The sequence below is a fragment of the Acartia tonsa genome, chromosome 15 (assembly GCF_053477335.1).
Source record: "Acartia tonsa isolate MP-2025a chromosome 15, ASM5347733v1, whole genome shotgun sequence".
NCBI lineage: Eukaryota > Metazoa > Arthropoda > Copepoda > Calanoida > Acartiidae > Acartia > Acartia tonsa.
Window position 1 is genome coordinate 8,275,308 of NC_137274.1, and position 12,737 is coordinate 8,288,044.

At 25.5% G+C, this 12,737-nt stretch overlaps 1 protein-coding gene across 1 annotated transcript in view; it reads right to left on the reverse strand.

The window, feature by feature from the left end:
• Window positions 1-12,737, reverse strand: part of LOC145306744 (OCIA domain-containing protein 1-like) — a 369,294-nt gene that overhangs the window by 59,111 nt on the left and 297,446 nt on the right. The gene's annotated exons all lie outside the window — the stretch shown is intronic.

Consider the following 12,737-nt stretch of genomic DNA (forward strand, 5'->3'; position numbering starts at 1 on the left):
GACAATTTTTTGTCCAGTTTTAAAAAGATGTTTTATAAAAGAACAGTCTTATGTTTGTTTAAAAAGATGTTCTATTTAAAAGAACCGTCTTATCTTTGTTTTCTTAAAGTTTTTTCCGTTATTTATTATTTCAATTTTAAACAGATTTTTATATTTCTTTTGCTATTTTTTGTTAATAATCTATTTAATAATTTTTTAACAATATTCATTTCAATTTGATATATCAACTGACCGAGTGTCCCTTTTTAAAGCATAATTTATAAAAGGACAGTCTCTTTTTTCTTTTGACTTTCTAGCTTAATTTTAACTTTATTTCAACAAATTTTTTATCACCTAAGTTATCTTTTATCATATTTCATAAACCACATTATCTTTTATGAAGAATAATTTACAAGTCTTTCATTTTTATAACCTAAGTTATTTTTTATTATATTCCATAAACCACATTATTTTTTATGAAAAAATAATTTACAAGTCTTTCATTTTTATAACCTAAGTTATTTTTTATTATATTTCATAAACCACATTATCTTACTTATAAATTTTCCTTTATAAGTGTCCCTTTAAAAAGTTAGTCTATAAAAGGACATTCTTTTATTTAATGTTTTCTTAAATAATCATTTTAATATGTCACCCCTGTTAAAATGAATAATTTAGTTAGGGGGGGTGTTTTTGGTTTTATTTACTTGGTATTTATAGTTTTCTATCTTTAAATTTTTCCATTATGTTGGGGGGGGGGGGGGGGGGGTTTTTTGGTTTTCGTGGTGTTATGTGTGTAACGTTTGACCTTTTATTTTTATCTTTATATCTTTTTCTAACATCTGTTTTAATTCAAGGTAAATCATTTTGCACTTTTATTTTACTAAAAGAGTGTCCTTTTCTTTAATTAGAGACCCCACTTTAATTTTACCTGACCCTATTTTATTTATAATGTATAGGACACTTCATTTCTTAAACATTTTTTCCTTCTAACCAATTTTATTGTTTTCATGAATAATTTTCGGTTTTATTTCACTTTTATAAAAGCTCATTTTTAATATCATTTTAAACACAAAACATACTCTATGGTTCTTTATGTACGATTTTTAATTTTTTAGAAGAAATGATTGTCTTTTTAATTACCACATAATTGTTTGTATATCTTTTTTAGCCATACATTTTAGGTTTAAATTTTAGACTATTTTTAGATTAGACTATTCAAATAATCAGCAAATATCTCCTATTTCAAAACTATAATTGGTAACTTTACACATTTAAAATATAATTTTTGTTTAATTAATCATTTTTATTTTTATATGACCTCAAAACCTTTAAATTTTTATGAATCATATACCTTTTCAAGTGTTTTTATTAAACATTTATCAACTAGCGTACATTTTTTATTTAATTACCCCTAATTACTATTAGGTCTATTTTACAGGTGTCCTTTTTTTTATGGTCTGATGATTATCATTTTAAAGCATTAACACGCAATTATACGTACGTTCAATTTCCTAATTTTTCCCACAAGTGTTCTTTTTTCCTGTTTTAATACTTTTTTAATTACCATACATTCAATTTTTTACCTTTTAATTATTATTTTATTTATTTAATTATCATAAAAATTATCTTTTTTAGAAACTTTCATTATTTTTTCCACATATTCAGCTATTTTAACATGGAAATCGATTTTATTTTTCACTTGAAATTTAAATGGCTTGTTATAGTGTTTCATCCAAAGCTTCTAAATAGGGTTCTTCTTGAATATCCGACAGATTATCTTTTTCATCTATTTGTTTAAAAATTTCTTCATCTGATTCACTCTCTATATTGTCAAATTTTTCTTCTGTTTCTTTAATTTTCGCTTTTATTCTGGATCTTTTTGATTCCATATTAGGTATATCAAAAATAGTGCTTAAATTACTTAAATTAATGCCTCCAAACATCTCAGCGGTATAATTTGGAAGGTTTAATTCTGCAATTTTTTCAAAATTAAGTAACTTTACATCCGCTATATGCCTAGTTATAATTTGATTACTTACTGTTGATTCTAAAAGTAAAACATATTTCTTTGTTTTTATAACTTTATACAGGATAGTTCCAAAAATTGGTCTATATTTTGCACCATAACCACTGTCATTTAACTTAATAATGACATAGTCATTTATTTTAAATTTGTGGTCAAATCTATTCTTGTTTTTCTTTAATATTATCTTCTGTTTTTCTTTAATAATTCTATTTCTACATTCTTTTACCATATTTAAAAATTCTTTATGGTAACTTTTTAATTTTTCTTCTAGTTCAGAATTTACTTTAAGTTTATAATCAAACAAATATTCGCCTGGCTGTCTTATATTACCATCCAAATTTTTTACTGATAAAAACATAATGTTGTATGGGGTTAACTTACTGTTTCCATAAGGTGTATGATTCAGCATATATGCTATTATAGAGATAATATGATGGACGTCCAAGTATTTTTTATTTTCTCTAACTACCCGTAAAAGATAGTTAATTCTTTTCACCGCTATCTCCACAAAGCCCCTAACTTTAGATTTTAAAGCAGAGCTCTCCACCATTTTTATATTTAAATTTGATAAATATGTCTTTATTAGTTTAGATTTAAATAGCTGGGCATTATCACTTACTAAATACATAGGTAAATCATAAGTACAGAAATGATTTGTGAGACAATTTCTTATAGCATAATCTTTCTTTTCATTCAATACATATAATGAAATATAATTACTGTACACGCATTTAATTACTAAAATTGCGCTGGGTAATTTTGTTTTCTTTTTTAAATGGCTTTCTATTGTTGGAAACTCCAACAAATCCATATAGATAGTTTCATTGGGACGTTTACTGTTAATAAAAGATGTGGACCCCTCTTTATATTTATGCACTAATTGTTTGTTTGTTAAACAACCCATACAAGAATTTGTCAAATTTTCACATATCATATTAGCATATTTTTTATTATTTACATAATAATTATCAAATATGTAATTTTTTAATTTATTTTTACCAATATGACCTAAGGAATAATGAAATAGGCATATAAAAGGTAAAATTAGTTTTGTTGGTAACAAAATTTTCTTATCTATGAATTTCAACTCCATAGGATTTTGATTAGGACAATTTTTCTCTTGTAACTGTAGATTTACAAAGTCTTTAGTGTTCATAATGTTATTTAATTTATTAATAATATGTCTTCCTGGATCCGGCAATTTTAAAGCTTCTTGAATATTTTTTATTACTTCTTTTGCTGGATAAATGTCTTTTTTCCTTATCATTCGCTTTAAAGGTTTATCATAAGATTTTTCTTTTATCCTAGAATTTTGTTCCAATGATACTATTTCTAACATTTCATCTTTATACACTGGTTTAAATGTTTCATTAAATCCAGTATTTTCATTTTCCCCAGTTAATCTTGAAAAAATGTCAGCAAGATTTTCTTTATCTGTACAATGAATAAAATAGATATTATCGTTGCTGTACCAAGATGTGATTCTAGAACTTAAGTTATCTAATTTTGTAGTTTTCTTTATAAGTTTACTATTATTTAAGACTGCGGTAATTACATTACTGTCTATCAGAATATAAGTGGGTCTGTTAATAATATATGGTTCAAAATGCATTAAACACAAATATAATGCCCACATTTCTAGAAAAGCAATTCCTAGCTTTTCAGTACCTTTTGGTACTGCTTTGGAAAAATACCCCAAAATTTTTATAAACTTTTTGTTTTGCTCGTAGGTGTTTTCTTTTATTATTTTTAAGAAGTACATTTTTAATTCAATTTTTTTCATAAGATCTGGAGAAAAATTTATCGTAGTTATTTTGAACCGTTCTGATTTGATTACTTTTATACCATAGTATAAGTTTTCTTCACAATTATACATTATTAATATTTCAGAAAGCTGGGAACCCACATTGAGACCAAGGTTATGGGTGTTGTTAAACATATGGATTCGGACATCCAGGAGATTCGCAAAACCTGCCAAGAGGTATGTAAATTCATCTAATTTTTCTTCCATGTATTTTTTATCTATCTCTGTGTATGACTTACAAAATAAATTATCTTCAAGCCGTTTTAATGCCATTTTTTCAGTTTCATTTTCCCGTATTGGAAAAAACCCTTCAAAATCTGTCAATTGACAATAAATAAAAGCTAGATTCATAAAAGCTTGTATATCATTTGTAATTTGTGTTTTGTAGTTTAGAATTTTTGCTGTTTCAAATAAAGTTTCCACAAAATTATCTTTACATGTTAGTATTTGGAGATCTTCCCCTTCTTTTAAAAATTTCTTTTTATTTTCTGGTGTGAACTCAAAACTTTTTATTTTGTGTACCAAATCTTTACAGGCTTCATTCATATTTAAATTTAATAACACCCCTCCTGTAGAATAGAAACTACTATCACTAAACAAAATATTTACACTATTAGATTCTACAGTGTCTATTGATTGAATTTCTGTGTTAAGCTTTTCTTTAAATATATCAAAGTTTTTCTTTAATTCATCATCAAAGGTAAATGGTGACAGTTTTTTGTATAATTTATTTAATGCTTCATGTATTTTTAGACTAAATATATTTCTATAATAGTTCAATTTTCCCAAAAACACTTGTAGTTTCTTTAATGAGTCAGGATATGTCATTTCTGTAATAGTTTTTATCTTTTTATCAGGTATACAAAATTTTCTGTTTTTAATTTTATATCCAAGCAGCTCTATTTCACCGTTGTCAATATCAATACAAGTATTAGCCTTTTCTGGGGACACCTTTACCCCAATTTTCTTTAATCTCTTGAGAACATTTTTTACTTTACAGACATGATCCTCTAAATTACCATCTGAGAAAATTATAATATCGTCTATAAAGACAATTATGTCTTTTATGTAGCTAAATTTTTCATTTTCATCTAAATGTAAATATTTTAAAAAGGTTTGCACAATAAAAGCAGGAACACAATTTAACCCAGTTATAGCTGTATTAAATCTATATACTCCCTGGGGAAGTATAACATTAAATAGCCCCGTTTCTTTCGCCCTCTCTGAAAGTGGGATACTATAGTAGCATTTTTTCAAATCAAAAGATGACACATATTTAGATTTTGTTATCATTTTATTTAATAATTGTTTATAATCTGGTAGCGTAGCAGCTTTAGATTGCTTAATACTTAAATTTGCATTTCTCATATCTGCTATTATCCTTGGTAAACCAGTACCATCATTTCTAGTTTTTACAGTAAATATGGGTGCTCCAAAACTTTGATGTGGTGGCGCTACTTCAATTAAATTATTTTTTAATAATAAGTTAAAAAAATTGGTTACATGGTTTTGATCTTCAGGTGTCAAATTGTATGGTTTAGTATTTTTTACCATTTCATTTTTTGTTTCTACATCCAATTTAGGTATATTATCAGATAATCTCCCACAATCAAATGTATGTCTTGAATAAATTGATTCATTATACAAATATTCTGCTATTTGATAATTACCATCAGCATTTCCAGTTTTCATTAAAGCTGCTATTTCTTCAACCGTTAAATTTTTTATTTCTAATAATTTTGTTATGTCCACACCACTAGAGTGGTCAACTTTTTCTTTAAAAGCCTCTATAAATTCATTTTTACTATTAGAGTGGCTCATTTCATCTTTATCTATATCTTTTTTATCTTTAATTATCTTTTCTTTCATTGATTTTACAATTTTCTTTATTTTAGACCATGAAGTTTGTTGTAATGGAGAATCAAAATCAGGAGAATCGTCGCCGATATGGTCCTTCACACTCTCAGGATGATCCAGATTCTGCATTAAAAAGGCCCCTGTTAAGCCACACTGCACAGGTATATTTAGTCTATTTTTTACTCTACATATAATTTTATCTTCTACTATTTTATCTTTTTCTATATGCACAGGCAAGTTTACATTATTTTTAATTACATAATCTTTCATTGGTTCACCATTTACAATTTTTCCCACAAGATATTTTTCTTCTCTAGGTTTAAACTGTAATTTTTGTCCAAAAAATAAGCTGGGTGTTCCTTTCATTGAAAATTCTAATTTTACAGTTTTATTTTCTTTATCGTATTGTAGTAGACCTCCAACTTTTTTGAAAAATTGTCTTCCCAGTATAAAAAAGTTATCAATATTATCTGATATTCGAATTGTTAAATTAATATTTCCATAACCTGGTAAGTTAAATGGTATTTTATATACTCCTATTACATTTATTGGATTATTATTTTCTATTCCAGTCAAAGAAATGTTATTTGGACCAGTGTAATATTTCTCATAGTCAGGGATATAACTCTGAATAAAATCCTTGGAAACAATGTTATGTTCGCTACCTGTATCTAGCTCAAATATTATCTTGGTATCTTCATAAAATATTGGGAAACAGAATTCTTTTGTTTTATCTATTTTTATTAATTTTGTTTTAAATTTCACTTTATTCATTGAATATTTCCGTTTATCTTTTTTATTCTTATGATATCTTATCTTTTTGTACTTTATTTTCTTTTTCATGGTTTTATAATTATTTCTTTTATTTTTCAACCAATTCCATATTAATAGTATCCAATTTATACTCTTTTTGGTACAGATATATGAAATCCAAAAGGTTCCTAGATTTAATACAATATCTATCCTTTTTTCCATGGTACTTATCATAAATACCGCTATCATAATTATCCACATAATTATACTTGGGCTTTCAATATTTTCAACAAATTTTTTAAGTTTTTTCATAATTTCCATTTCTTTTAAATAATTTACAGTATTTTCTGACTTAATTTTGATATCTTGAACCCATTTATACCTCTTGGTTTTATTTATAATGGTTTTTCCCCATTGTTTTAATTCATTATCCTTAAATACTTTATTTTGTAATTCAGGTCTACTCGGAATATGAAGGTTTAACTCCCAAGTAATCCAACTATTGGCTGGAAAAATTTCCTTCTCCTTCAAATTACACGTATCTGTTTTTAATTCATCTATTTTTTTCATTATTTCTACATCTTTTACAGAGAAAGTAATGTTACTATAACTCTTTAATTTTCTTTTTATTGAATTCATATCTCTTTCTAAATATTTCCTTATTTGAATAATGAAAGTATCTTTAATTTTATTAGTTTTATTTAGCTTTATATAGAAAACATTATGGTTTATATACCAATTTTTTGATGGTTTAATTATCTTATATTCTTTTTTAACAATTTTCGCTTCTATGCTTTTTGACACATTGCTGCTTGTTATTTTATTTTTATGCATTGTTACATAATTTCTAACAACATTGTACTTTTTATTTATTTGAATAATTTCTTTGCTACAAATATTCATATTAAATTTTTCATTGTTTGATTTTGAACATTTATGATTAAAATATACATTTGAATCTATTTTTCTTTTTCTATTTATTAAATTGATACAGGATACTTTATTATTATCTTTCTTGATTATACTTTCATCGCAAACAGGTTCTATTTTTATCCATTTTATTTTTTCCATTGGATAATCATTTATTTTATTCAACACTAATGGATGGTTTTGTCCTTGTTTATCATTTTTAATTTTTATTAAGTTTAAATATTCTAAAGATTTGAATTTATTTTCATAATTTTTACATTGATAACACCTGTACTTTAAATTAAAAAGGTTCAAATACCCTATTAATTTACTTAGACACTTGTGCATTATTTCATTTTTTATCATATTAATATATAATTCATAATTAGCATAATTTTGGCCTAATTTTTTATAATTTTCGTCATTTACTTTTCCAACTATAAGTTTTTCTGAAAAACAACCATTTTTTAGCTCTAATTTATTTTTTGAGTCATTTTTATCATTAATTAATTTTTCAACTTTTTTATACCATTTTTCATTGAATTTATCTTTTATTGGTTGTTTTTTATTTTCTCTAAAAAATTAACCTTTAGGCATTCTTCTGGGGTATGGTGGTATTCATATTTTTCTGCCGCTTCACACCTTTCACATGGTTTAGAAACCAATAGTTTCTTAAATATTTCGCAGTTACTATCCTTATGTTGGCCTTTACATTTAAGACAATTTCTAATTTTTAGTTTTTGCTGATTTTTTTGTCTTTTATTTTCATCTGGATTAAATATACACTCATCTTGAGTGTGATAGTTTTTCTTACATATTTTACATTTTTTAAATGGCCTAGGCTCATTTTTTACTTTTAAAACGTTGGAATCTTCATCTTCTTCATCACTACTTGCAGTAAGATACTCCTCCTCCATTTCATAATTTATTTCCGTAGTATTATCATCCTCTAACTCATTCTCTTCTATCCTTTTTATTGGAACTTTCTTTGTCATTGTAGTTTTATTAACAAATCTGAGATATTTGTTTATTTGGTCCCTATTAAGCAATATGAAATCATGGAGTGTTTCACTATTAAGATTTCTACCTAATTTAGCTTCTTCTATTCTCAAAATAGATAATAATTGAGTTGGTAGATATTTCATCATTTGAGAATGTATTCTTCTTTCTTTCTCACTAGCAGACATAACATTAGGAGGTAAATTATTTATTTTTCTTCTATACTCATCATAAATATCCTCTATGTTTCTTTTGGATGTTTTAAATGTTTCAAGCATATAATCAATGTTATGGTTTGCTATACGTCCGTTGTTAACAATGTCACTGACAATGTTAAGATAATCTTTGGTAGTCAATTTTGCTGGGTTTATATTTTTGCATTCAATTCTGTCTTTAGTATCCCTTGGGAGAGAATTGTGGAAAACCGCATTGAATTCAAATTGTGAAAAGCTATCAAAGTCGAATTCACAAAACTGGTCGATGTAATCGATCAGTCCTACATTTTTCAGTGAGAGGAGTTGATTTTTTATAATTTTTAATTTATCACTAACTTTCTCAACATTGTAATATCTTAGACTTGTATCTATAAATTTGGGTGTGAAATCATCACAATTATAATACTTTGATGAATTATATTTATTTTCCAATGTTTGTATTTTACCAATTTTTGATAATTGTTTAATAACATTTTGTTTCATTTTTGTTTTTCTGCTTGATTTGATACTAAGTATTCCTCTAATAGTTCTACAGCCTCTGCTGCATGGGTCAGCGAGAGTCCCGCAGGGCTAGAATCCCTGTTTTCCGCAGATCTATATACTGTTTTAGCTTCAAATTTTTCACCTCTAGCTGGTTTTCGTTTTAAATATTTTATTTCCATATTTAGATTATCAATTTTTTTTTGCAAATCATCCATATACTTTTTATTTAAATAAGAATCTCTATTTTCTTGAAAATTATCTTTTCTGGATTGTCTAGAATTTCTTTCATTTCTTTCAAAATATCTTTCATTTTTTGGATATCTTTGTTCTTGTCTATAATTAAAACCTCTAAATTCACCCCACTGATTTTGATGTTGATTATTATCATGATCATTTGTGTTAAAATTTTCTCTATCAAAATTAAATTGATTAGAATTATCTTTATGTTGATTAAAATTTCTTCTTTCAAAGTTCATTTCTCTATCCCTTTCATCCCTGAGATTTCCAAGTGAAATATCATCAGTAAGCTCTGTAAAATTTGTCACATAACTTTCTGCTTCTCTGTTGCGCAATAAATCCATTGTTTCTGTATTGAAATCTACATGGTTTTCACGTACACTTTTGTAATCTGCTCCATTTGAATTTTCCAAGTTATCTTTATACTTTTGTAGCCTTTCTAAATATTTTTCCTTATTTTTAATAAACCAATTACTAAACTTTCTTCGTCTGGCACCAGCAAAGTAAGGATCATTTTGTTGTTCTGTGTCCGACATCTTTTATTTTCTTTACCTTTATGTTTTAAGGAAAATGTTTTTTACAGTGTATTATAAAATAAAATTTGGTTACCGTTGAAAGTTTTTATTTTGATCAATACCTTTTTTTTATTTTTAGCTTACCAGATTATAATTCAGGAACAATTTTCTTGGCGGAGACTATCTTTATTTTAGATTTTGATGAAATCTGAACAGGAACAATGTTTTGATGACTTTCCAGATAAATCAGGTAGAGTTATTTTTCAAAATTATTTTTACCAATTTTTAGATTAACAAGTAGAATTATCTTTTAAAATTATCTTTACCTAAAAATTTTACAATGTTTGTTTGAACTTAATTCTTATAATAGTTATAGAACCAAGAGTAATTTGACAGCTTCGAATTTTTTCAGTCCAATTTTGTCTTCTAATTTCAGAACATAGAATTCTTAATTTCCATAAACCAAGAATATTTAAGCAAAATTTTATCATTTAATTACTTCAACAATAATTGCTTAAATTATAATTTTATTAGCTTTATAAATTGAACTTTTCTTTTGTGTTCAATATACAAAACTTTTATTTTACCTTTTTTAATTATCTTTATATTTAGTTTTATAATTTAGACTTTTCTTTTGTGTCCAAAATACAAAACTATAATATTATTTTCTTAACAATTTTTTAAAATGTTAGGTAATTAAAAATTTTTCAACTTCCCAACTTTTTAATGTCATATAATGAAATGATATAATTACAGTGTATGTCCGGTGTACACACTTGTGTTTTAAATATTTACACTTTTATACAACAATTTTCATGAAATTTTCAATATTTTTATTTTTTGATGACGTATATTTTTAAAACTTTATTCCGAATCAGAATGATAGATATTATCAATTTGACTGTTTCCAATTATTATCGTTCCACCTAAATATCTTCTAAACTCAGGAAACCTGTCTAAAGTTCTATTTATTCCAAAATGACTAAATGTGAAAGGACCTGCTATTTCTTGATCTACTTCTTGTCTATTGTATGATGAATTATTATCCAGATTCTCCGCTGTACCTCTATCTCCTATACCTGTATTATCTTGTCTTATTAAATTATATCTATCTTGAATTAATCTTTTAACTGCATAATATAGAATTTTCAAATTTTCCCCAATTTTAAATGAGAAATTTGCTTCATAAACATAAAAATTATTATCTTGATTAATTGATTGATTAAAAGTTTTCTTTTTTACATCAAATTTAATAATAACTAGTTCAAAAATGTTGATTATCAACCTTAGAACGTAATGGAGCATAAATTTAATTTTTGTTGCCCCCTATTTTTAGTAGACAAACTTTATTTTTACTATCTTTTTGCCTTTATAAGACAATATTATCGTTTAAAAAAAAGGGAATTAGATTTTATTCACAAATTTTATTCACAATCAATTAGATATCTTTTGAAATTATAACTTAGATTTACTTTAATTAAAAGTTACCATTCATCCGACTAAAAAATTTTGAAAAAAACAAAAATTTACCAAGTCCAAAAGAAATTTTCCTTGATTCTTGACCGATGGGGTTGCCAATCTGTAATAAGTCCGCTAATGATGGTAACAAAATAATTTTCTTCTATATTATATTTCAGTGTAATCTCTTTAATGGTTATAATCTAACTCCACAATTACAAAATTTTATAATAATACATCACATTTTACAAGTGTGGTTAATATCTTTTATTTACGTCATAGAGATCATATTTTATTTAATTCAGAACAATTATCTACAATTTTAATACTTAAATTTTATTTAAATATTACTTTTAATAAAAAAGTGTTACAACTTTTAAACGTAGATTCTGACAAGGGTGTTTTATTGGGATATTAAATTTTACGAATGTATCTCTTATAGAAAAAAAGTTATTTTGTTCGTAAGGCAATTGTTTTAAAAATGCATTAAAATGTGTTTAAAAATCACGCAACCTTTCACGCATGAAACACGAATTTTTATTATAAAATTTTTTTAATCCGAGTATAAATAAGGGGAATTGGGGGGGAAAGAAAGAAATAGAGAGACAGACAAAGAGAGAGACGGAGGGATAAAGAGAGAAATAGTGAGAGAGAGAGAGAAAAAATAATAATGAAATATAAAATTTTTAAAAAAATTAAATAAATATTTTTTTGTATATATTTCTTATAGTTAATCATTTTAACCCAATAAAACAATTTGCCTAAACAAATATGATCCATTTTCTGTAGCAGTCTAATAATCTGCAATATCTATTGAGGATTTACTCTCAGCCAACCAAGACCAAATCTCCACCTCTATATATTAGTAAAAAAAATCGCCACTAGAATCCGCTATATTTTATCCATACAACAGTCAAACTAATCATCTTTCACACAATATTAGGTTATATTATATTGAATTCAACACCATAAATGCATTTTATATCAATTTTATATAATACACAAGACATTTTAATCAAACTTAACATGCAGACGTTGGACATTGATAACATATTCTATACCATATATACAATTTCACCTAAATATATCTAAGTCCATCTAATGTATACAGCATGTACCAGAAAATTTACATTAGACCATGTTGACTCATTTTATAGACTGATCATTAACACGTTATATCTAGCTCACCAAACCAAAAATCACTCCCTAACATAGTATTACAAACTAGTATTGTCCAAACTTTTCAACAGATAGTTTTAATCTATTATCCCTTTACTATGTTATAATAATTATAGTCACATACAATGAATAACAAAAGATTATTCAGTCACAATTAATACTAACAATAACAATATCATTCATAGATTTTTTCAATGAAATTTAGATGATTTTTTTTAAAATTTAAATTATAAATGAAAATTATTAGACAAAAAACGGCAGTATCAAGCAGCCAAGTGTTCAATCAGAACAAATTTGTTCCTATGTCATCTTTATGGTCC